The following is a 26,130-nucleotide window of genomic DNA, read 5'->3' as shown; positions in this document are numbered from 1 at the left end:
AAACAGAACCAGCCAGATTGATAAATAGTTACACACACACATACACACACACACATTTGTAAAGTAATTTATTAATTTATCATAAGAAATTGGTTCACACAATTGTGGGGAAGTAAAAATTCCATATGGCAGGTCAGAGGATAGAAATTCTTGGAGGAGTGGTTTTGAAGACTAAGTCTGTAGGGGAGAAACAGGGAGGAGAAGAGGATATAGTCTGGAGCTAGAATACCTCGTTTTTAATACCTACAACTGATTGGGTGAAGCCCACCACCTTGCTGAGGACAGCTGATTATAGATACTAATCCCATCTATCAAAGACCTCCACAGTTACAAGCAGGCAGTATTGGACCAAGGTAGTCAAGTTGACACATAAAATTATCTATCACGGACCCATTATTAGTTTCTGAAATGCACTGATCTGAGGAAGTGAGTTTGGGTGAGGTCTTCCGGAAAACAGAAGCTATGTTAAAAGGTGGAGGGTCGAACTGCTCTCCCCTCCCACCCACTCAAACTGTTGTTAACAGCGGTTAAACATGTCAACATGGATAACAATGCATTTTTAAGTGGATTAAATATCAAATTTTAAGTGGATTAAAGTGGATTTTAAGTGATATTTAAGTGGATTAAATATCAAAATTTAAATATCAAATATCAGTTTGAATTGATGAAATCTATACACATTACTGAAATCAATGCCTGGAGGCACTTTCAGTTTAGAGAGAGTCCCAGAATAAGAAAGGACATATGTTATTGATTCTGGACTACTGGTGCCTGTCAGACCTATTCTTATTCATAATCACTCTGACCTTTTCTTCTTATGATCCCTTTCATTCTTTCTTTCATTCTATTAATTTGCTTTTTGAGGCTATTCTGCCACTTCTTACCCCTAAACTAACTTTCCTCCCAAATCCAGTACACAAGCTGCTCACTATCTTTCATTCACTATCTCTCGCTCATTATCTCTCTCCCTCCCTTCCACCCCCTTCTTTCTCTCTCTCTCCCAATTCCTTTATGTGGTGAAATCTAGCAAAGAAAAATGTATATCCAGAAACTGAACCCTGACATCTATCATCTGAGTTATTTAAAACTTAACTGGACAAAGTTATCCAGGATGGACTGCAGGAATTCCCTAGCTTCAGCTAAATGAGGATGAAGAAACTATTTAAAGGAGAAGACCAAAACCAAAATTTCATCCCTCCCTATCTCCAGTTTTCTCCTAGGCTAAAAATTTTTTTAACTCCTACTTAAATCAGCAATTATTATCAGACAAAGATGGTGGCTTTTCTGCCTGATGCACTCAATGATTAATTCCTGAGACACTGGGGTTTCAAAGAGAGGAGGAAGGGTTTATTGCTAGGCACGAGGCAGGAGATCAGATGGCCTAGTAGCTCAAAAACCTGCCTCCAAGAAGTGCAGAAATTCTGACAGTTTTACAGTATCAAAAGATGGGCAGGTTTGAGAATAATGAACACAATGGCTCCAGGTGATGATAGTAGAGATTATCTAATTATTGAGCATGCACAGATTGGTTACATGGTTAGTCATAGAACATATATAAGAAAATAGCGGCCTTAATATGATGAGTATGATTTTTAGTATTATAATAAGGTATAGGTCATGTATAGGCTAAAGTCTAAGCTAATGTACATGAGAGGCAGGCCCATTTTGGTTATATTCGGTTTTGATTACCAAGATAACTTTTATTCAGTTTTGATTACCAAGATAACTTTGGAATTGGGGTGTGTTTTTTCTGGGCTGACCCGAATTCCTTCATTAATAAAAACATTAGGGACTATCCTCAGTGATCACAAGATTCCAAAGTCGAAAAAATAAATAAAATAGGTACAAGTGATGGTCAGTCGCAAGGTTTTTACAGTCACAAGCGTCAGTATCAGTGATCAGGGCGGTTGGATTATAGTTCACAGTTCTCAGGTATTTCCCTCTATCTACTTCAGTATACCAGAAAGATACAGGGAATATTTATATAATTAAGTAACCATAATCATCCCTTCAATCCTAACTTCTGATACAGGGTATATTTATATATTATAAAAATACAGGGTATATTTATATAATTCAATAACCATAATCATCCCTTCAATCCTACACTGCATCTACAGTCGTCAAGATTCAATGATCTTCCATAGAAAAATTCATTAGGAACTAGAAAAAAAAAGGGGGGGGGAAGGAGACTAAGGAAGCCCTACTATTAATATAAAAAACCAACATAGTCCTATGGATGAAGATCTGAATTGAGTGTGGTGGGATGGTGGGATCTAAGCTCCTTTTCTTGGTCTCCTCCTTATTCTGAACAAAAGGAAATTTTTTTCTCTGGAAACAAACAAGTCTGTAAGTCTTGCTAATATTTCATGGCAAATTGCATATTTATATATCACATCCTAATCTAAGTATTATTTTTGTTGGTCCAAAAGCAAAGCTTCCATCTTCGTTAAAAATAATTTTCCTCCTCATTATATACATGGCAATTTTCTGAAGTTTGTTTGCTTATTTGTTTATTTATGGGCTAGACTTGCAGAATACCACAAAAAAAGTGTCTACCCTAAAAATTGCAAAATACTAGCATTGTTACAATGGTTTGGACTGTACATCTCAAACAAAGGTGCGAAGTTTTTCTTGTTGACAGCATCATAAAGATAACACTCTACAAAATCATAACAGAAAGAACATCTGTGATTTGATAAACCAAATCTATGTACTTGAAATTATAGTTTATGCAGCACTTTTACAAATATTTTCTCCTTTAATATTCAGTTTGGGTATTATTATTAACTGCATTCTACAAAGGAAGAAACTATAACTCAGAAATGGGAAATCAATTGACTCCTGTCACACAGGTAGTAAGTGGCAGAGCTGGAATGCACATCTAGATCAATTGACTCCAAAGCTCCATGCTCTTTTCATTCTATCACCCTGCTCTTTTAAATCATTCTTTTAACACCTCAGATACTAGTAACATGCCAATGATACATTTTATATATTAAGTGTGCACTCCACTGGCTACCTGCACTGCACTCCACTTCTATATATGCCAGACCAATAAACATAGACTGATATATACAATCTCTTTTGTCTAATTTCAAACATTACTTTTCAGTTATAGGAAAATCCTTATGCAATTTTTTTTTATGCTTGATGCTTCTTCGGTGAAGGAATTAACCCTTCTCCTGATCACTCATTGTTCTTGTCCAATTTGCCTATTTATTTCTCAGGCCCCCTAGCCCCAGTCTTTACCAGCTTCATCGACCTCTCCTTCCAGATCAGGCCACTCTAGGATACACATGTGCTCTGAGAAAGCATAACGCAAAGGCAAAAATCACTCATTATTTACTAATAAGTAAACAGACTATCATTAAACACCTCCAAATCCTGAAAATGAGGATGCCAAGGTGTAACAATTGAAATAAATGCTTTAATACTCTGAGTTATGTGAATAAAGCATAGAATATAGCAAGTGCTTTCAGGAAGATCTTCATAAATTCTTGTCTCAGCAGCCCTTCGAGACTGAGGTGCTCCGCTTTCACTCTGCATGCTACTCTGAAAGACCCAATTCCGTCTTTGCCACCTGTCAAGGTTTTCATTTGTGGGTAGCTCTGTTTTCAGAGGCGACTCTTTGCTCTCTCTTCACCCATATAGAGGTGTCTGTCTTATCTGTCCCACTTTCTGAGTTTCAGGTCCCTGTTATAAAAGCTCAACTTAGAGGAAAAATTCCAGTGACATCTTTCTTTGTCATTGTTTTTAAGGTGGTGATCTTGAGAGAAAGAGCACTGGGGTTAGTTTAATCACTCTGTTCCCATTTAAAGAGTAATGATTGAAATAATAAATAGAGCAATACATATTCATAGTAATAGCACCTACTTTTATTGATTATTGTGTATTCATTTATTGAGTATTTCTTGCCTCTAGTACTGTAATAAAAGAGTAAGCACATTTGCTCACCTATTTCTCAAATCAATACAACTGGGCAGGTACTTATGTTGTCATCTTTTTTTTACATGACCAATCCAGTACTTCGAGGAGTTAGGTATCATTCTGCAAATGACTCTCACATGCTTAAATATGATCCTAAGCACCATCTGTGGCTGCAAAGCAAAGTCAAATTCCTGTCTGGCTTTTGTGATTGGGGTTGTTTTGCAAGTCCTATGTGTTTATTCACTTCCATTTCTACCACTTAGATGGGCAAGGACTAGGAATAAAATGGAATAGATGGAGCTCATGGTCCAGGTGAGGAGGGGAAAATACAAACAGGTAAACTGCTCAAGAAAGTCATCAGCCCATAGGTGTGAGACAGAAAGAATGAATCTTAATACAAGTCCAGTGATATGGAAATTGGTTTGACATGGCAGAGCCAATGTCAGAGCAAGGGTGACTGGCATAGCTCAGAGTAATCCATGAAATTGATGGGCACCATGTAATAATAGTCCTATGTTGAGGTCATGGTATCAGAGTCAAAGGACACAGTATGAATCAGGAATGGGACTGGTGCTTTCCTCAGTGTGGAGAATGGTTACTGACACATACCAGATTTTTCATATATATATATATATATATATATATATATAAATGCAAAGAAAGCTTAAGTATAAATAGCACCTCAAATTCATAATTGCACAGATAAAATATAGGTAAACTATAGATGGAGTATATAGATATCAAATAATATTGAAGTGGTAAATGTATATGTGGAAGTGATGCATTATAGAGACAGTCGCAGAATACTTGACTATACAATATGACTTAAGCATTCTTCATCCTAAGAAGACAGTAACATTTTCATTCAACTTACTGATACTTTTTGAAATCCATCATATGCTCAGTGGGGCATTAGGTTTTGTACTAGAGACAAATGAAAACTAAAAGTAAAATCTCTACTCCTTTTATTCAAGAAATTTTCAGTCTACCTTGAGGAAGAATATAAAACACATATAATTAGAGAAGAATAACTGTATGATCCTGAGGGGATTTAGTGATCCATTCAGGCACCTGAGGAGCCTGGAGAAATCTGGGGAAACCTCTTGGAGGAGAGAGGCTTGGTCTGGAACTGGAAGAAAAGGTAAAATTTGCATAGTTATAAGGAGAATGGCCATTGTTTGGGGAGAAGCAGTGATCAAAGAAAACCTCTAAGGAGGAAGGAGCAGGCTGGGTCCCTGTAGGGATAGAGGGTCCATGCAGGAGGTTGGGAGCATTAAATAGATCAGCTAAAGTGTCACCAAACGAAGGGTGTGTAATTGATCCAAGCAATAGGAATTTCTTATTCTCATATCCCTATTTTAAAACAATTACTTTTATTGAATCATCGATGTAGCACAAAGCAATATTCTAAAACTTACTTTATGCAATATGTGATTTAAATGTGTGTCCATGTCTAATTTAATATATTAAATAGTGTATGCCATTGCATTATTTGGTCATCACCCACAATCTAAAAGTTTACATCTTTTAAAATTGCCTAAAATAAAACTTTGTTTTGATGTCATAGAAAAAAGTGGAGCATCCCTTTATGTTCAAGCTACCTTATGTTTGTGTATATATGGAAATTCATATTTCCCATAGAAAAAAGGTTTTACTGGGTCTCTTCATTATCATGCAATATGCAATGACTCAACTGGGGAGAGATGTGGACCAAGCCACATGAAAACATAGTGGCTTCAGGGGCCAGCCACACTGTAGGTCCTTCATGTCCCAGTGCCTGCTGAGAGAAACCCATCCCGTTCACATGGACACAGATGTTTGAATTGGGCATTGATCTATAAGCCAAAACAACCATTGGTGTCTTGAGAGGGTGAAGTCAGTTGTTGCAGATTGCCTGTTTTCTCCTGGAATCTCTTCTCAATCCTCCCCTCACATTTACACAAGGGTGGAGCATATGGGTAGCTTCAACTTTCTGACAAGGCTCAACCTTTTGTCTGTCAATGTTAGAAAGAAATGTAGGAAGGGCAGTAGGAAGCAGGGAGCTTTGCAGTTTGTAACAGAGCACCTCAATGAGCCAACCCTTCTGACTGAGAAAGCTTTTCCTGAGGGCTCTAAGAATGTGAGACGTTTGCCATGGAAATCCACTTCTTCATCAAGGTTTCTGCTTTCTCATATGTTGTCAGGTCCCAGTGTGATTATCATGGCATGCTGTGCTGTTTTCTGAAATTCTTCCTGAAGTTCAAGATACATCCATAAGCTATCAACCCAATGCTAATTGAATTTGTCCCCAGTTCCACTGCTTTCTGTATACCCCAGGCTATGGCTGCTTTGTTGCTGATGTGTGGTACATTTGTACACCTTTGTTCTTTTTTTTTTTTTGCTGTGGGAAGGGAATGCAGAAATGCTACTCAGAGTTACCTGTTTTCCTTTGGATCAACGGGTGTCTCACTGTCTCTAGATTCTGCGCCTGACAGAATGTGGAGGAACTACAAGAGGAGATGGCTCAGAACTAAGTGACCTTTAGCTCTGATCTCTCCTCATTTTGTAGTCTTGAACAGGGTACTACCTGCTAATCTGGAAATCAATTCCCTTATCTTTAAAAGGAAGACTTGAGTTAGAAGATTTCCAGGAGCCCCTGAGATTATTTTACAATAATATGATTATAGATATTTCCATCATCATAATTATGTCTAGCAGAAATTCTGTCAGAGGAAGCACTAAGTATTTTATATAATCCTAGACTTCCTTTCATGCAAGAAAGGAGCTATGCCTCCTTGCTACTGCTGCCACGGAAATGGTCTTTAACAGTTGGGTTGTAACATGACATTACTTAAGTGTATAAAATCAGTAAACCTCAAGAATCACTGTGCAATGGGAGAACACAGTCTTGAATTCCAGAAAATCAAGGATCAAACTAGGTTCTATCATGGATTCTAAGAATGTGAGATGTTTGCCATGGAAATCCACTTCTTCATCAAGGTTTCTGCTTTCTCATATGTTTAAGTGACTTCACCACTATAAAGGGGATGATAATCACAATATCATCATAAAAGGGGATGAGACTCTCTTCCTCACAGTTGTGGCTTTTGTGACTTTGAGTCCCTGCCTACCTCTCTTTTGTCTTTCATTTACTTCATCAATATATTCAATTGATCTAAATACTCTTTACCATGAATTCATCCCCAAATATCCTGTGATTCTAATATTTTAAATGTTTTGAGCATCTATTATATCTCGGTTCTGTAGGTTTTTATAAGATGCAAATGCATCATGATGAGGGTCCCTCTGATAAGGTTTTATTCCCCCATACACATCTTTTGATAGAGAGGTCAAGACAGAGTCAGCCAGGAGAAAAGAGGAAAAGAAAAAATCATTGTGTGGATCTGCAAAGTCTTTGATCACCCTGTTGCTCTGAGAGCAAGAGCAGGGAAATTCTAGAACTCACCTGAGCTATCCATCAAGGCTGGCCAAGATGCTGGCTGAGTTAAACATGAGCTAAGATAAAGCTGACACTTCTTTCAAAGTCAAAAATATATTCTGAGTAACCAGAGTATGGGTGTCAGCTAGAGTCCCTCCTTCGTAATAGATGCAGTCAGGTCTCTGGGTGTTATTTTTAGGCTCAGCTTGTTGTTTCTTGGCATTTTATTTTGCTCTGACATACTTTTCTTCTTTGGAATGAGAACAGCCGATGAGACATGGAGTTAATATCCTAAAGTACATATTCATGAAGCTGGGAGTATATTTTACTTCAAAAAAAGTCAGTTGACATTGAAACTGTATATATTTCAAGAGAACAGGCAGATGATATGAATTCACAGAGATATCCATAAGAGAAGGCAAGTTATCATGGAGCATCCTGGAGTAAAGGCCTTTCTTCATTATCTAATGATTGGTATAGAGACTATAAGTTCTTGAAATCAAAAGATAAGTACCACCAAACTAGTTTTTGAGTTCAGACTCCCAACTCTCTGGCTATTTGTCCCTCTGAACTATTTTTCCATAGGAGTCCATGAGAGATCTTACCCTTTCCTCATGCCTACATGTGGTAGAATATACATGTATACCAAAAGGAAAGAAGGGCCAAATTTGTTTACTTTCAAAAAATGGAAAAATATCATTTTTATATTTGGCATTAACTGGTTTTTATTATGGTAAAATATTATCTTGAATTTCTTTTGTGAAATTTCCCCTTTCCTGCTCTTAGTCTATGGACTTTGAATAAATAGAATTGACTTTATTCTCCAGTCTAAGCCTACATTTCTTCATGCTGGATATATACTATACTTACTTGAAAAGTTTAAATAAAGTGGATGCCTGAGTGGTTCTCCCATATATCCTGACCTAATTGATTTAGGGTAAGTTCCGATGATGAATATTTTTAAAGATTCCTAAATTGATTGCAGTGTTTAGCCAGGGTGGAGAACAACTGATCTAATTTCATCAGGATGTCTTAATCCCCAGAAATAGTGATTGTTCAAAGGATAAGAATTTAACTCAATGTAAGTCAATGGGAGCATGAACATTTTCCAGATGCCTGGGGGGAAGCAAAAATGATATGATTTAGAGCTTCAGTTCTTTCATTGTCACCATGAGAATCAAGTCTTTATTAAAATACAGTCAAGTCATGGATTAGAGCAGAGTTGAGCTGTATGGTAAGAGGTGTGTCCTGTTCATGATGTTCAAACCACACATGTCCTGTTGTAGTATTAACCCTTGAGTTTACAGTTGCAGGACCTAGAATATACTTTCTGGATGTACATAGTTTTTGTTTGTTTTCATCAGTTGATGCCCTAATACACTTTCCTTTGGGACAGTAAGATGAGAACTCTAGTTTCCTAGAGTTTATCTCCATAAGCATGGGACACTAACTCATACCTTATATAGTTACTTTATAATGTAGTTTTACAGCTTTCCTAAAACTGCATAGGTTTGATGCACCAAAAAAAAAAAGAAGAAGAAGAAGAAATCCTGTTCAGTAAGGGGAAATTCTTCAGAGTAGATTCCCCATTCTCTCCTCCTATTCTGGAGCATTGGCATTTATTTAATACTCTGAGAAATATTTATAAGAAGGGAAAGAATATTCAGATTTCTTTAACCCAGAGGAAACTTGAGCCTTTTTCACCATGGAATTATTTGCTTTAAAGAAGACCTTTAAAAGTTCTCTAAACTAGTGTTTTAAGGGCAACATTGGGAAATACTGTTGAGATCTTAAAGGTTACACATATCATTATTTATTTCTACAATTTAGATTCATGTTTCCAAATAAGATTTTAGGATAACTTAATATTTTTTAGATGAGGAAAATGAGTGAATTTTGAAGCATGATATAGGACAGAGAAATATAGGTTGTATTCTATAAGAGTGACAGTTTGAGGATTTAAGCTCATTAAGGTTTTCATCAACCCTTGAGTCCCAGGGACTCACCCCAAAACCATAAGAGTAAGAAATACCTCTACTAACATCCTCTGTATACCTGACACCATATATATACAATGGAATACCATATTTTGTTTATCCATTCATCTGTTTATAGACACTTGGGTGGTTTTCATCTTTTGGGAACTGTGAATAATGCCACTAAGAACATTGGTGTGCAAATGTCTATTCACGTCCCTGATCTTCTGGGAATATCCTAGTAGCAGGATTGCTGAATCATAAGGCAACTCTATACTTAGCTTCCTGAGGAACTGCCAAACCCAGCTCTATAGCAGCTGTGTCATTTTATATTTCCAACAGGAGTGAATGTGTTCCTGTTTTACCACATCCTCTCCAATACTTGTAGTTTCTTGTTTGTTTAATAGTGGCCATCCTAATATGTGTGAGATATGTCAATGTGATTTTGATTTGCTTTTTCCTAATGGCTAGTGAGGCTGAGCATTTGTTCCTGTGCTAAAATTTTTTGCCATCTGTATTTCCTTCTTGGAAAAATGTCTATTCATGACTTTTGCCCATTTTTTTTAACTGATCTGTTTTTCTTTTTATTTTTGAGTTGTAGGGTTTCTTTATATGCTCTAGATATCAAAATCTTATCAGATGTGTGGGTCACACATATTTTCTCCTATTAGGTCAGCTGCCTTTTCACTCTTTTGGAAAGTCCCTTTGAAGCACGAAAGTATTCAGTATTGAGGAGGTCCCATTTATCTATTTTTTCTTTCATTGCTTGTGCTTTGGCTGTAAAGTCCAGGAAACTACCTGTTATCACTAAATTTCGAAGATGTTTCTCATATTTTCTTCTAGGAGTTTCATGATACTTGCTTTTATATTCAGATCTTTGGTCCATTTTTAATTAATTTTAAATGGTGTGAGATAAGAGTATGCTTTCATTCTTTTGGATATGGATATCTAGTTCTCCCAACACCATTTATTAAAGAGACGGTTCTGTCCCAGTTGAGCAGATTTAGGAGCCTTGTCAAAAATCAACTAACCATAGATCACAAAGTCTATTTCTGAATTCATAATTTGATTCCATTGATTGATATGTCTTTCTTTATGCCAGTATCATGCTGTATTGACCACTGTGACTTCATAATATGCTTTAAAATCAGGAAGCATGAATCACCCCCCACTTTTATTCTTTTTAAATGTGTTTTTTTTTTTTTACATGGGCAGGCACCAGGAATTGAACCTGGATCTCTGGCATGGCAGGCGAGAACTGTGCCACTGAGCCACTGTAACCTGCCCTTAAATGTGTTTTTGACTACTCATGGCTCCTTACCCTTCCAAATAAATTTGATAACTAGCTTTTATCAAATGAATAGACATTTTTACAAGTATTTGATTGGTATTACATTGAGTCTGTAGATCAATTTGGATAGAATTGACATCTTAACAACATTTAGTCTTCCAATCCATGAACATGGGCTGTCTTTCCATTTATTTAGGTCTTTGACTTCTTTAAGCAATGTTGTGTAGTTGTCTGTGTAAAAGTCCTTTATATCCTTATTTAAGTTTATTTCTAGCTATTTAATTATTTTAGTTGCTATTATAATGGATTTTTTCTTAATTACTTCCTCAGATAGGTAATTACTAATGTTCAGAAACACTACCAATTTTTGTGTGTTGACCATTTATCCCACTCTTTTCTGAACTCTTTTATTAACTTATGTAGCTTTGTAACAATTTTTTCATGATTTTCTACATATAGGTCATGTTGTCTGCAAATAGCAAAAGTTTTACTTCTTCCTTTCCAATTTGGGTACCTTTAACTTCTTTTCTTGCCTCATTGCTCTAGGTAGGACTTCTAGCATATAATGATGAATAAAAGGGGTGACATTGTGCATCCTTGTTTGTTCCTGCACTAAGAGAGAATGTGTTGAATCTCTGGACATTAAGTATGATACTAGCTGTGGCTTTGTCATATATGCCCTTTATCATATTGAGGAAGTTACCTTTGATTCCTGCCCTTTAAAGTGATTTTATTAAGAAAGGATGTTGGATTTTTTCAAATGCTTTTTCTGCGTCAATCAAGATGATTATGTGGCTTTTCCCCTTTTGATTTGTTAATGTGGTATATTGCATTAATTGATTTTCTTGTGTTGAGCCACCCTTGCATACCTGGAATAAAACCTACTTGGTCATAGTGTATAATTCTTGTAATGTGCTGTTGGATTTGATTTGAAAGTACTTTGTTGAGAATTTTTGCGTTTATATTCACTAGAGAGATTGCTCTGTAGTTTTCTTTTTTTAAAGCTATCTTTAATAGGCTCTGGGACTGGGGTGATGTTGGCTTCACAGGATGAATTTGGTAGTTCTTCCTCCTCAATTTTTTGGAAGTGTTTGAGCAGGATTGGTATTAATTCTTCTGGAATGCTTGGTAAGTTTTACTTGTGAAGCCATCTGCACCTGGGCTTTACTTTGTGGGAAGATTTTTGATGACTGATTCAATCTCTTTACTTGTGATTGGTTTGTTGAGGTCTTCTGTTTCTATTCAAATCAGTATAGGTTGTTTGTGTGTTTCTCGAAAATTGTCCCTTTCATCGAGGCTTTTTCTTGGTATACAGTTGTTCATTGTGTCCCCTTATGCTCTTTTTTATTTCTTTGAGTCTGTGGTAACGACTGCCCTCTCGTTTCTGATTTTGTTTGTTTGCATCTTTTCTATTATTGTCTTTGTCATAATAGCTGAGTTTGTCAATTTCATTAATCTTCTCAAAGAATTGACTTTTGGTTTCGTTGATTCACTGTGTTGTTCTTCTTAATTTCATTTATTTCTGCTGTAATCTTTACTTCTTTCCTTCTGCATGCTTTGGGGTTAGTTTGCTGATCTTTTTCTAGTTTCTCCAGTTCTTCAGTTAGGTCTTTGGCTTTAACTCTTTATTCCTTTTTAACGTAGGCATTTAGGGCTATAAATTTACCTATCTCCACCTTTGCTCTATCCCATAAATTTTGATGTGATGTGTTCTCATTTTGATTTGTCTTGAGATATTTTCTGATTTCTCTTTCAATTTCTTCTTTGACCCAATGATTGCTTAAGAGCATGTTGTTTAACCTCCATATATTTGTGAAATTTCTGGTTCTTCAGTTGCTATTGATTTTTGGTTTCATTTCATTAAGATCAAAGAAAGTGCTTTCTATAATTTCTTTTAAAAATTATTTAAGAGCTGTTTTCTGCCCCAGCATATGGCCTGTACTTGGGATGTCCCATGAGCACTTGAGACTATGTATAGCCTGCTGTTTGGGGTTGCAATTTTCTATATATGCCTGTTAGATTTAGTTCATGTGTCATATTATTTTGGTTCCTTTTGTCCTTATTGATCCTCTGTTTAGATGTTCTATCTATTACAGAAAATGGTCTGTTGAAATCTCCTACTTTTATTATAGAAACATCTATTATTCCTTTCAGTTTTATCAGTGTTTGCCTCATGTACTTTAGGACACCTAGATTAGGTGCATAAATATTTATGATTGTTATATTTTCTTGGTAGGTTGCTCCTTTTATTAATATATAGTGCCTTTCTTTATCTCATAACATTTTTGCATTTAATACCTATTTTATTTGATGTTAGTATAACTATCCCAGACTTTTTTGGGTACTGCTTATATGAAATAACTTTTTTTCATCCTTTCACTTTCAACCTTTCTGTATCTTTGGGTCTAAAATGAGTATATTGTAAATAATGTTTAGTTGGATCATTTTTTTTACTCATTCTGCCAATCTTTGTCATTTGATTGGAGTGTAATCCATTAACAATCAATGTTATTACTATAATAGTCATCTTTATTTTGACCATTTCATCTCTTGGCTTTTATTTGTTAGATCCTTTATTTTTCTCTCATTTTATCCTTTCAGTTACCCTTACTGAGAGTCATTACTATCCTTCAAGCCACTCTCATCTTTTTTTTTTCAATTAGCAGAACTCCCTTTAGTATTTCTTGAATGGCAGGTCTCTTGTTAGTAAACTCTCTCAACTTTTGTTAATCTGTGAGTATTTTAAGCTCTCCCTCATTTTCGAAGGTCAGTTTTGCTGGATAAAGAATACTTGGCTGACAGTTTTTATCTTTCAGTATCTTGAATATATCATATTACTACTTTCTTGCCTCCATGGTGTCTGATGAGAAGTCAGCACTGAATGTTTTGTGGCTTCCCTTGTATGTGATAAATCGCTTTTCTCTTGCTGCTTTCAAGATTCCGTCCTTCTCTTTGGCATTTGACAGCCTCATTAGTACATGTCTTCGACTGGGTCTATTCAGATTTATTCTATTTGGGGTACATCGAGCTTCTTGGGTTTTCATATTTATGTTTTTTATAAGATTTGCAAAATTTTCAGCCATTATGTCTTTAAATATTCTTCCTGGCCTTTGACCCTTCTCTTCTCCTTCTGGGACACATAAAATGTGCATATTTGTGTGCTTCATGTTGTCACAGCTCAATTTTTTTTCTCCATTTGTTCTATTGTGTGTTTGAGTTTGGTAGCTCTATCCTGTAGTTCACATTTCCTTTCTTCTGCCCTTCAGATTTGCTGATGTGTGTCCCACTTATTTTTAATTCCATCTACTGCATCTTTTATTTCCATAAGATCTGCTATTTTTCTATGTAATCTTTCAAACTCTTCTTTATACTCTCCTACTCTTCTTAATATCCTTTACCTCTTTAACCATCTCATTGAAATTTAGAAGATTTGTTTGACCATCTTTAATTAGTTGAGCTAAATTCTGTATTTTCTCAGAATTTTTTAGCTTGATCATTTGGTTTGGCCATATTTTCTGGTTTTCTCAATATGCCTTGTAATTTTTTGCTGGTTTCTGGATATCAGTTTTTCTTGATAAGGTCATTTTGAAAGTTGGTTTCCCTCTCTTCTAAGATTTTGTTGTTGATTGGGTTCATGTTGGAGATTTCCTTTGGTACTTGGTTCATTAGTATTTTGCAGCCAAACCAGGGCCACGCTCCCATGAAGGGGTATATACCTGAACCAAAGGGCCCTAGAGAAAGGGTCAGGAAGGCAGCTTTTCAGACAGTACTTTCTCAGCATTCTCAGCAGTGTACGTTCTCTGGCATATTGTTCCTCATGGTTCAACAAAGGTAGGTTGTTTTTTTATCCCTCTGACCCCTCTATTTTTGTAGTGAGTGGAGATAAAGTCCCTGTGGTGCTGTAGGCAGCTTTCCAGAAAGGACCAAGGCTGTGGGCCCCTACTATCCTATTTCACTGACCAACAGTTGAGACAGAGGTCTCCTTTTTTTCTCTCCCAGACTGCTGCAGCCCAACAGGCAAGACCAAGGCATGCTCTGGGCTATTGGACTCAGGAGTGGGAAAGGGGGCTTGGCGTTGCAGTGGAGATCAGTTGCTCACTATAGCTTCTCTATTTGTGGAAATAGTGGGAGGTACTAGCACCCTGGGCTTCTGTAAAGTTTCAAAGCTGCAAGACACACAGGGTCACCCCTTCCAGCCAGCCACTGGAACCACACTGTGCCATATCCGCACTTTTCCCTAGGGAAGGGCCTCTCTGTCTCCCCCAGCCTGCTGCAACCAGGCAGATGAGAGCCAGACAAACCCTGAACTGCCAGTCTCAGGGGATGGGGGCTGGGTGCTGGGTACCCTGGTGCAGATCAGTCTCTTGCCTTAGTCTCAGTCTCTGAGTTTGTAGAATCAGTGCAGCAAATGGAAAGGTTCTAGGCTGCAGGACTGAGAGGGTTAACATCACAAGCCAAGGATTTGCCCAGGACTGTGCCATATGCAGGTCTTAATGTGGTGGATGGACCATAGGCATCACAATGGAGACCAGTTCCATGCTGCAGTCTCTTAGCTCCTGGTATCCATGGAGCCCCTAACTTCTGAACTTCGGCAAGAGGAGGCACTAGACTGTGGGACCAAGAGGGCCAACATCGCTGGTGGCCAGTTAGAGCTTGACTGCACAGCCTTTCATCAGCTGATGAGAACCAAGCTGTCCCACAGCTGCCAGGCTCAGTGGGAAGGAGGGGTATCAGGCACTATTTGAGCTCACTCACCACAGTTTCTCTGTTTTTTTCATCCAGCTGCTGCTCATTTGTTGCAATGGTCTTTCCTTGGTCTCCCAAGCCCCAGAAGCACTGCTTCAGATCATTCTTGCTTGTTCTTTAGGTGCTTCTGGTGGAAGAGTGCACTCTTCCCTTCCTTATTCCACCATCTTCACAGAAGTCTTCCAAGTGTATTTTTAAAGGTATATTTTGATTGAAAGCATTTTAACCATCTTGCCAAACCCTACATCTCTCCATACCTTATATATTTCTCACAGACATATAGTCACACTTTTCCATATCCAGTTTAGGATAAAATGTTCTTCATGGTCAGCTAGCTGAATTATGGATTTTCAGGACATGGATTTTAATAGACAGCTCATATATTCATTCCACATAAATATAATAAAAAGTCATGTGGATTTCTACTTAGAGGTTTTTTTCTACTTAAGAGATAACTTCTGAGTTTTGAACAGTATGTTAGAGTTGACAAAAACTTCTGTACATATCATTTCATTAGGTACTTGCAATAATTCTGTGGGATAGAGAGCACAGAAACCATTACACTCTTTTTACTTATTTATTATCTACTTTGTTATCACTGTACTGTGTTACATATATAAATTGGAGCAACATACTTATTGTATTCAATAAACTTAACCTAGGACATTCAGACATGTCAGTGGATAATTGAAATCTTATGTATGGATTGTGCAGATGTGCGACAATACTCAGTAGTTTTTAGCAGTATGTTTTGATAGGACTTTATGGTGTGTGTGAATTTTGTCCAAGATCATACAACTATTCCATGATAGACCTTGGGTTCATGTTCAGTTTTCTCTCTAGTTGTGAATGGCCAAGTTCTGCCTGCCACACTGCTTTGAGCTTCTTTGAAAAGTGGTGCCAAAAAATTGTCCCTCTTTTATACGGGGGCTCAGAACAAATCATCCTAGATATTTTTGGTTCCTTGCCATATTTCTTTGGGAGAGAAATACCTTTTCATTACAAAATTGCAATAGCTGTGATTGTGGAATTAACATCACAATAATAATCAAATGTAATTTAAACAAATGTGTACCAATTTATACTGGGCTTTAACCATTGTATTGGGCATTTAAGTTTAATGAACTAACTTAAGATTCCCTAGAAGCCATGGTAGACTGCATTCTAAAATCTACTTTTGTTTGACAATTTATCTTTCTCCCCTCATCTCCAAATTAAAAGGAAAAAGAGCCAAATTTCTGTAATCTGATTGTATGCAAATAAAGTCAGAGCTAAAATAATAAAAGAATGCCAATTTATAATCAAACTACTATCTTTGATGACCCCCCCTTTGTGTATCTAAAATTTTATGAGTGAATAACTTTTGAACATTAATTAGCTCATCAGCACAAAACCTTTATCACTTTTCTGAGGCTGGCAAATGGGTATAGTTACTTATTCATGGTTGATCATCTTGTTCTGGATGCTCTGATCATATCTGTAATTGTGGTTAGATACAGTGAGCGTCACTAATTTTCTTTAAAGAAAAGGAGTCAATCTGGTTGGAAACAAGGTCTATAAAACTTGTTTTGAAGCTGCATTTGAATAACAAGGGCACTATTTTTTCTTAGATCATGAATTTTTAAAGATGATTTTAGAGAAATGAGTGCTGGCGGAATTCGGCCTGGTTTAGCTGGAGCGCTCCCAGGTCTTTCCTTGGCACAACCAGTGGGTTCTCAGGTTTCTCTTTCTCCCTTGTTACTGGGTGCAGCTAATCCAGTGACTGATTGCTTAAATAATTGTACACATCCTGCCAGTGATCAAATGAGAGACAACACTCATTGGTTCAATGGCATCACAGCAGCACGCTTGGACTCAATCTCTCTCTTCTTAGTTTTCTTACTCTCTGCTTTTCCACATAATCCTGCAACTTTTGCCTTTCCACTCAAGCCCAATGGAATTTCCAAAATGGTAAATCTGATGTAGTAACTGATTATTTAATCAATCATTTATCCAACAAATAAACACTACTTAAGAACACTATATTGACAAGTTTGCAGAGCAGAGCCATTGAATTTCTTCATTAACCTTGTTTATGTGACTAAGGTAGTCACATAAGTTTCAAGAATAGCTAGAATGATGATATGTTCTGTGATTGAACTTGGTCATCTTTGTAGGAAGCAAACAGAGACCTTTACCAGTTATCATACATTTCATATTTTTGATATACGTGAAAAGTTAATTTACTTATTATCTTCAGATGCACATTTTGAAGCTCCAATCTAGTTAATCTTGTTAAAGATATCCCATTCCTATTAATTAAGAGAATTGAAATAATCATTGGGATTAAATATTGGGAAATCTTGCTTATTTGTTTTTCATCTGCCTGCAGCCTGGCATCAAGGAAATCCTAGTTGTTGGACCAGTTGAGGATTAGTCCTGATTCCATAGTCAAGAAGGACTGAAAATCAATTTTCATCCCCTTATAGATAAAATGGTCAGCAATATCATTGTTACTGTATTATAGATGGGGAATGTTTAACTTAAAGATGCACAGTATCCTTCTAAAAATATACTCCCCAAGAATTTGGTGGAGTTGGGAGTAGAAATTGCAGTGTTATACTTCTCAGAAACATGAAGTCTGGTTCCAGTTCAACAACTTGAAGTTCAGTCAATTAAACTGAAAAAAATTTTTAAATGTACTTAAGACATTTGCTAAGCACTGAGGTATATAAAAAATGAAAAAGGCACATTTAAGTTCTTGGAGAGCTTCATATTGGATTACTAAATACTCTTATTTAAATAATAATTATTAAGTTTAATTAGAAAATCCATCTGTCATTCACACTTCAAGATGAATCAATTTAATCAGATTGCTTTTCTCTAATCCTTAGCTTATTTGACTGATTTACATGGAGATATGAATAACTTAGCAAGTAGTCCCTGATACATGTATGGAATAGACATTCTGCTTAGAGAAAGACAGGATTTTCACCTGAAGAACATCAGAATTTTAGCATACAAAGAGAATATGATCACAAGAATCCTAGGGAGTTGTGTAAATTGGACACCAACAGTTGAGGAAAAACTTAGAAATGGAGATGAAAGAGCTTCAAAGTCAAATTTACCTGCTAGGTGATTTAACCAGAAATGAACTGAGTAGATGATTTTGGTTGGGAGTATGAGACAAATGGCAATGCTCAATGTTTCTGATATACTGTCACTGTCTTTTGGGAGTTGCATTGGTTGAAATGCTATATGAAGTCCTCAATCTTCAAAGTCTCCTCCTTGAGGTTTCTCAGGCTTCTGAAATGATGAGAAAGGTAACATAATGCCATCTCCAGAGAAGCCTTTGGCAGCTTTGAGACTTAATAACCTGGGTTCAGGTTTCCTGGTTCCCTTATGGGAAGACTCACCCATGTCTCCAGGCCACTTGACGTTACCCTAGGGCACTATTCACAGATCTTTCCCTGGCTCTCCTCCTTATACCTTCTGACCCTAACAGCAATATCAAGGTTATTTGTGGTCCTGGATTCTTCTAAGTTTCCCTAATACAGAATTTCAAGGCAGACTAGGGCCAGAGCTTCTCTCCTAGCCTTTATACTGCCAGCTTTCAGTTTCTCTAATTACTTGACCCTCCAGTATCTGGGTCTCATCAGTAGGTGCCAATCTAAAATTAAGGCTATTTAAACAAATAGTAAAAAATTAAGTCTTGGGAAATGGGGAATGGTAGAGAAATGGTGAGAAAATTCATTTCTCTTGTTGGCGCCACCATAGGAGAAGAGATAGGCTATCAGCTGTCATGGCTGGTGAGTCCTCAGAAGTTTGAGTTTAATAACTATGTTGGAAAATATTTAATAATTAGACTAATTTCTTTAGATAACTTTACATGGAATAACCTAGAAATAATTCTTTAGGATTCTGTTTTGTCTCTTTCATTGTTTCCAGTTTTTCAATGTTGGCTGAAATCTGCTGACTTATTTACTACTGCTATAAACAAAATCCAAAGTGATACTTTCGGTTCCTCTAAGTGGCCCCTCACTCAGCCCCTGTGTCCTCTGACCAATATCAGCTCATACAGTGCTTAACAGTGATGCTTCAGCTATGACATGCATATTAATAAGACTTATGTTTTCTTCATCCAGATGTTTCTCAGTTTAGAATCTGCCAAGCATATTAGGGGAGGGGTTTGACAGTATTAGAACAGGCAAAAAAGAGACATCATAGTCTGAGTTGCATTTAGAGACAAAGATTACAACTTTGGAGTTAGCTGCAGAGAGAGAGTTTATTTGACCCAGAGGGCAGGGCCAGTCTTCCAGGCACAAAAGTGGTACATTACATTTTGAAAAGGAAATGGAAAACTTGAAAAGTAAGGCAAGCTGCATTTGAAGAAGATAGAAGATGGCTGATAGGGAGGTTTCATGGGGAGGTGGAATAATTTGGGGTGTGGTAGGCAATGTACAAAGTAAAGTAATAAGAACAAAAGTAGCTTGTTTTGTTAGTACAACTTCTTAGAGTATATCTAACCACCCTTTAGATGTCAGGAATGGACCATCCTTTAAAGACACACAACTATGACTGATGGAATTTTTTGACCAGGTATAAAACAAAGTTATATGATATGCAAGCACTAATATTTAAACATCAGGTGTTACATTCCCATTTTATAGCTGAAGACACATTTCATAAGATACATGTATAACATCTGGTGTATATTTTTGAAAACTCAATTTCATATTCTACAGGCACATTTGAGACTTGTGAAATGCCTTAAGAACAATGATAAAACATCATGCCAGATACTAAAAATGAGTGTAAAAGTATGCTGGTTTGAAAGGATGTATGTACCCTAAAAAAGCCATGTTTTAATCCCAACCCCATTTTGTAAAGGCAGCTATTTCTTCTAATTCCTATTCAGTACTGTATATTTGAAACTGCAATTACATCATTTACCTGGAAATGTGACTCAAACAGTGGTTGTTAAGCTGGATTAGGTGGAAACATGTCTCCATCCATTCACATGGGTTTTGATTAGTTTACTGGAATCCTATAAAAGAGGAAACATTTTGGAGGATGGGAGAGATTCTGAGAGAGCACAGAATGACATGGCCACAAGCAACAGAGAGTCCACTAGATAGCAATCTTTGGAGATGAAGAAGGAAAATATCTTCTGGGGTGCTTCATGAAACAGGAAGCCAGGAAAGAAAGTTAGCAGATGATACCATGTCCGCCACATGCATTTCCAGATAACAGAGAAACCCTGTCTGTGTTTACCATGTGCCATTCCAGATGAGAGAGAAACTCTGAACTTCATCAGCCTGCTTGAATCAAGGTATCTTTCCCTGGATGCCTTAGATTAGACATTTCTATAGACTTGTTTAAATGGAACATTTTCTCAGCCTTAGAACTGTAAACTAGCAACTTATTAAATTCCCCTTTTTAAAAGCCATTTCATTTCTGATATATTAAATTCCAGCGGCTAGCAAACTAGAACAATAATCAAACCATGTATAACATTTAATAAAATTTTTTACATGCCATGTAATGAGTTTATGACCTTAGCACTTGAGCCCTTTACTAGGCTCGCTTTGGGAAAAAATAATTTGAATTTCAAGATGATATTAAATTCCATACTTCTCAGTGACAAGAAGTCAGCCCATTCTCCATGGTAGCAAGACTCTTTTTGTCTCTAGAGGTGCTCTGGCACTCTTCCATGTATCTAAGCCCATTATGTAAGTTCATGTATCTTTTTCCCATTAGTTTGTGAGATCTTAGAGGGGAGATAGTTGATCTTTCCTCATTTGACAAAATGTTGAATGTTATTCATCATTCAACAAAATGTTCTGCTTAGCACCTTCTCTTTTATAATAGAAATTCAGTGAAAAAAACTTGTGAACTGGAATGCAAAGCCAGCATTCCTTATTTTTCTCAAGTCTTTCTCTTCTTTCTCTTTCTCTCTGTATTTGTCAGTCTGCCCCTCCTTTATTTTGGCCAGAGTGGTCCTTTTGTATAAAGAAAAATTAACTCTCTCTTTCTGAAGTAAAATATTTTAGAAAAACAGAAAAAGAGGCATGAAACAATGAAAATGAAGAGTGAACCTGGGTGTGTTTGTGTGGTATTTTCAAGAGACTGTTACCTAGGTAAGCTATAGTCAGATAAATTTAAAAGGTTTGATTCAATCTTTGTTTACCCAATTGTGGACTGACTCACTGTCCCTGCTAAGTTTGGGCAGCTGAAACCAGGCATATATGGATTGTTTCTGTAGAAGTGAGTCTCAAGAGAAAACTATGAGAGAGTAGTTCGCAGCCATGGTTCCTGAAGACTTCCAGATCCTGGTTTAAGACCATCCTTAAATCCAGCTGTGTGACCTACATTTTGGTTCCAGAAGATACTTCTGTGTCCTTCCAGTGCATTTTCCTCACTTGCTTAAGCTATTTTGAAAGTTGCCTGTTACTTTCAAACAAAGGAGATCTGATAAAAGACATGCTAAATTGCATAGTTCAGACCATGATTGAAAATAGAATTCCAAGAAATTAAGCAGATCTATGCAGTCCACTTCAGAGAAATGGGGCTTGAGTTGGGCCTTAAGACAAGAATATTCACAAAGCTAGAAGAAGAGGGAAGGCTTGTAAGTGGTGTGAGAAACATATTCAACCTAGCCTTTAACAGAGGGCTTATGATATGTGAATTACTTATATATCTGAAAAAAAACAAACAAACAAGTATTCCTGTTGGAGATTGTGATTGTTTGCAATTGTCATGTTGACCTAAAAATGTTGCAACAGTTGGATACCCATGTATTTCATCCCACCTATCTTGCAAAATATTGCAACAAAATGAAGATCCAGTATAGACAAAGCGCAGAAACATTGAAGAAATCCACATGACTGTATTATGATAGGAATATAATCTAGTCTTTCTGAGCTACAGTGTTCCCATCTATAAACTAGAGAAAACAAAGCATACCACATCGATTTAATGGGAAAATTAAATGGAATTCTAAATGCAAAGTCCCTAGTATAATCCTACAAAGTCTTTTGAATGAAAGTGAATTTCTTCCCCATTCTAACATTGAGCATCTACTCTCCTGTCCATCAGAGTTGAGATAGCACTGATTATCTGTCATCATCATATAAAAAAATAAAAAATAAAAATAGAAAAAAAAGTGACAATATAATGGTGACTTTTACTACTAATTGAGCAAAAACAACAAAAATAAAAGCCTGCATCACGAGCATATACTTAATGCTCTACTTGTATTATACTATTCAATCCTAACAGCAACTCTGAGAGGCACAAATGCAGGACAGATTTCCCATGTGGTTACTCTGGGATTATGGCCAACTTGTTTAGAGTTTGTAATAGCAAGTGCACCTCTGCTGTGAAATTGAGTCAAATAGTGCCATGAAAACAAATGCTGTTTCTCACACCAAATCAGAGTATTTGAGGCCTTTAATGAAAGTCATACTGGTAAGTTCTGGAGGGCATGTGTTCTCTGGAGAGTTGGGGAGTATGTGTTTGATGGGGGCTTCAGAAATCAGTGACTGTATATGACTTGGCAATGTGAGGAGAAAGAATGTATGAATTGGCAAAAAAACAATACAAGCCAGGACACTCTATCTGCTAACTAGATCAGCTGAGTGACCCTTTGTAAGTTACTTTGCATCTGTAAGCTTCAGTTCTTCATATACAATAGTTGAGTTTTCTCTGTTTTATAATAGAAGGAAATTGCACTAGATTAGTAATTCTCAAACCCAGCTATACATTAAAATCACTCGCTAAATGTTAAAAGAAAGTGATACCTGGGTCCTAGAAAAACTAATTAAATCAGAATACTTAAGACCAGGCTAGTGCCTGGTCATAAATATTCAAGCTTCAAAATTACTGAAAAGGGTACTTCTAAGATTGACCTTAGGGCTAAGATTCTTGGTATTAGATACTAGACAGGAGAAGATGAAGAGCCCAGTGTGCCTTTTTAAAAGTGAAAGGCCAAAGAAAATGATGTAGTTCAAATGAAAGCTATGACAGCCTAGTTATTTTGAAAAACTATTTAATAGGATAATACCAACCCGTTGAAACGTTGAGTCTAGAATTCCTAATTACTTAAAGTTGGCCCTTCTGAGAGATTTTTTGAACCCATTAATACAATAAATATTTATTGCCCGTCTAACAAGTATAAGTCTCTTCTGGGTTTTGTAGTATAACCAGAAATAATAATTTATTATAACCCTTCCTGAAGGAAATTTATAATATCTTTAGTGGCAATTAGCTGTGAGAATAAGAGTGATATTTTGCAGCGAGATCCTTATTTCTTTCCTTGCATACCAGGAAATACTTCATGAAGAAGGTAGCTTTTGAATTAGGCCTTGAGAATTGTGGGGAACCAAAAATGCTTGTGAACTCATGATTGGCATGGACAGATTCTTCCAATAAGGCTAAGTAACAAATCCATCCACTTCTACTTTTTTATATATTATAATATATTCCTTTATACATTTATAATGTATTATTTACCAAAAAATGAGAATAAAAATTCAATTTCAAAGGAACATTCAGGAAAACTAGAAAACTATGATTTGAAGCTCGTCAAGGGGGAATTTGGATCTAAGATCAAAATTTAAACGTAGTAAGGACCAACCCCAAAGTTCAAGATTCATTGAAGCTTGTATTAAGAATACTATTAGAATGGTTATTGTATTTGCTTTATAATTTTTCTGTTGTCTGTATCCTTCTAAGCTATATATATCCCAAGTAGATATTTGTGTGTTCATATGATATTGTTATACACAAAGGAAAAAGAAATCATTCTGTGGCTTGTGAAGCTTGTAAATGATAACAATATGGTCTTGGAAGAATTAAGGTAACTTTTCTGGTACTAAAACCTTGAGGAGGAATTTTAGATATGATCTAGTCAAAACTTCTACTTGAAGTAGAATCTGCATTATGTCATTCTTGACAGAGGGCTCTACTACCTCTGCTCTCACACTTTGAATCCTGAGATGCTCCCTGCCGACACAACCAGTCCAGTTTCGGACTTCTCTGCTCTTCCTTCATGCACTGTGGAGAACAACAGATAAAATTCAAAGATATAGAACTTGTAATATCCACTTTAAACTGGTGATGTTGCTTTCAAACATTGGAATCAATAAATATTACGAGAAGAGAAGGGAAAAATATTGAACAGTGGGTGACTCATCTTCAAGGAAGCATACATAATGCCTTATATTTGGGTGTCTTTAGGATCCTTTAGTGGCGCCATAGAATGACAATAATAAAGCTATGAAGGCTTTACGAATCACCAAACCTAACTTTTCTCATAATATATAAAATAGAGGTCTTGGGCATTGTACTTGATAATAATTGCTTTGCTTATAAAGCATCCTGCTTCTTCTGCAATGGACAAAAATTTAATATTTTAATTTTTAAAAAAATGTAATGGACTTTGAAATCCATAAGAATATATTTAAATAATTAAATGGTAACTTAGAAGAACTTCAACTTTGCTATGATTGTCACAGGTAACAATGGTACCCCACCCCCTCTAAACTTCATATTTCAGGATTTTCTACTGATCCTTCATTGCTTGTAAAGAATGCAACTGGAATACTACGAGCTGGAGCCAAACAATGACAGTTTGTTATTTCTCCACATTGTTGCTTCAGTTCTTTTGCGGTCAGGAAGAGAACCTGGTGTTTATTGAAATTTTCCAATATGAGAACACTAAGCATGCTAGACCGGTTATTTTATTTTATTATTACAGCAATTTTATTGGAATATAAGTATTTTACCATTGTATTATTGCTGTAAAATTGGTTACTATAATTGGAATATTGCAGTATTTGGTAGTAATACTACTTTTGTAGTAGAACTACTTTGGCAGTTCTTTGCCTATTTCTCATGTAGTCAACATCAGTCAAATTCAATTCAACAGGAGTTATGGAAGAAGACTGTGGCAAATGTGAAAGAGGATTCAAGATTAAAATAAAGAATTTGGGATATTAAAATAGAGGTTAAAACATGGAGGAAGATTCACGATTAAAGTAATCTGCCTTTGGCTTCTTATAAAGAGGACCAAACTTCGGAATATGACACAAAGATAATTTAAATAACCTTGATTTAGGCCCATTTTAGCAAATGACTGAGTATCACAGAATTGAATCACAGACCCATTTGACTGCAGACTCCTGTGGAGGATATGCATTTGAAATTTTTCTTGAAAGAAGTAAAGAGATTAAAGGGAGAAGTGAGAGCATGACATTCCAGAGAGTAAGATGAACATGAGCAAAAGCATAGACTCGTCATGGTATAGGCCATGGGTACGCTGAAGTTTAAGGATGGTAGTGAATGGTAATTTGGGGTCAACAGATGGAAAGAAAGCATTGAAGGTTTTAAATAAAATGTAAATGCTGTGAAGTCTTTTCTGTATGAAATAAGAAAAGTGTTAATATAAGGTACAGTCTAATTTACTATAACAGAGGCACCAATATATGAGTGTCGTACAAAAGGTAAGCTTTTATTCACTCGCACTTAATAACTGGAGGGTAAATAGTTCAGCACTAGTAGGATGGTTCATCATGTACATCCAAACAAGCTGTTCCAGTTCTTTTCATCTCCAAGCTAGCTGCAAGAAGGAAAGTACTAGAAGAAAGCATGCCCAGTCCTTGTAATTGCAAGCTCAGGAATTGATACGAATAAAACCTACTCATATCCATTGACAAGAATATAGTCACATGATCATTCTTAGCTTAAAGGAAGGGTGGATTGTGTAGTGTTTAGTTGTGAAACACTGT

The 26,130-nt window shown here is 36.4% G+C and overlaps 1 long non-coding RNA gene across 1 annotated transcript; it reads right to left on the bottom strand.

Annotated features, from left to right (window-relative positions):
* Window positions 1-2,607: 2,607 nt before the first annotated feature.
* Window positions 2,608-15,104, bottom strand: LOC143653221 (uncharacterized). Its single transcript, XR_013161169.1, has 3 exons — window positions 14,984-15,104; window positions 5,002-5,059; window positions 2,608-2,662 (listed from the first exon to the last, which is right to left on the bottom strand). It is a non-coding gene; the product is annotated as an uncharacterized LOC143653221 (long non-coding RNA).
* Window positions 15,105-26,130: the final 11,026 nt, after the last annotated feature.

Source organism: Tamandua tetradactyla, chromosome 13 (genome assembly GCF_023851605.1).
Source record: "Tamandua tetradactyla isolate mTamTet1 chromosome 13, mTamTet1.pri, whole genome shotgun sequence".
Lineage (NCBI taxonomy): Eukaryota > Metazoa > Chordata > Mammalia > Pilosa > Myrmecophagidae > Tamandua > Tamandua tetradactyla.
The sequence above is the reverse complement of the archived record's forward strand: the minus strand, read 5'-3'. Positions and strand labels throughout refer to the sequence as shown.